Consider the following 322-nt stretch of genomic DNA (forward strand, 5'->3'; position numbering starts at 1 on the left):
AAAGACAATGTTCTTTCAAGCAGCCTAAAGTATGGTTTAGAAAGAAGAGAGTGTCAACTAGACCTGTAATAACCTAGCTTTCAACTCAATGCTAGGTTGAGACTAGGTTGCTGTGTGTGCTCTGTCAGACCCGGCCTCAATCACTGACTGGCCGCACGCACGCACGCACACACACGCACGCACACACACACACACACACACACACACACACACACACACACACACACACACACACACACACACACACCCTAACAACTAGAGCTCAGCTGGTAGACAGGGGAGGTAATGAGAGAGAGTGAGAAAGAGAAAAATAGAGAGAGAA

Source organism: Nansenia antarctica (assembly GCF_963989245.1).
Source record: "Nansenia antarctica genome assembly, chromosome: 6".
Taxonomy (NCBI): Eukaryota; Metazoa; Chordata; class Actinopteri; order Argentiniformes; family Microstomatidae; genus Nansenia; species Nansenia antarctica.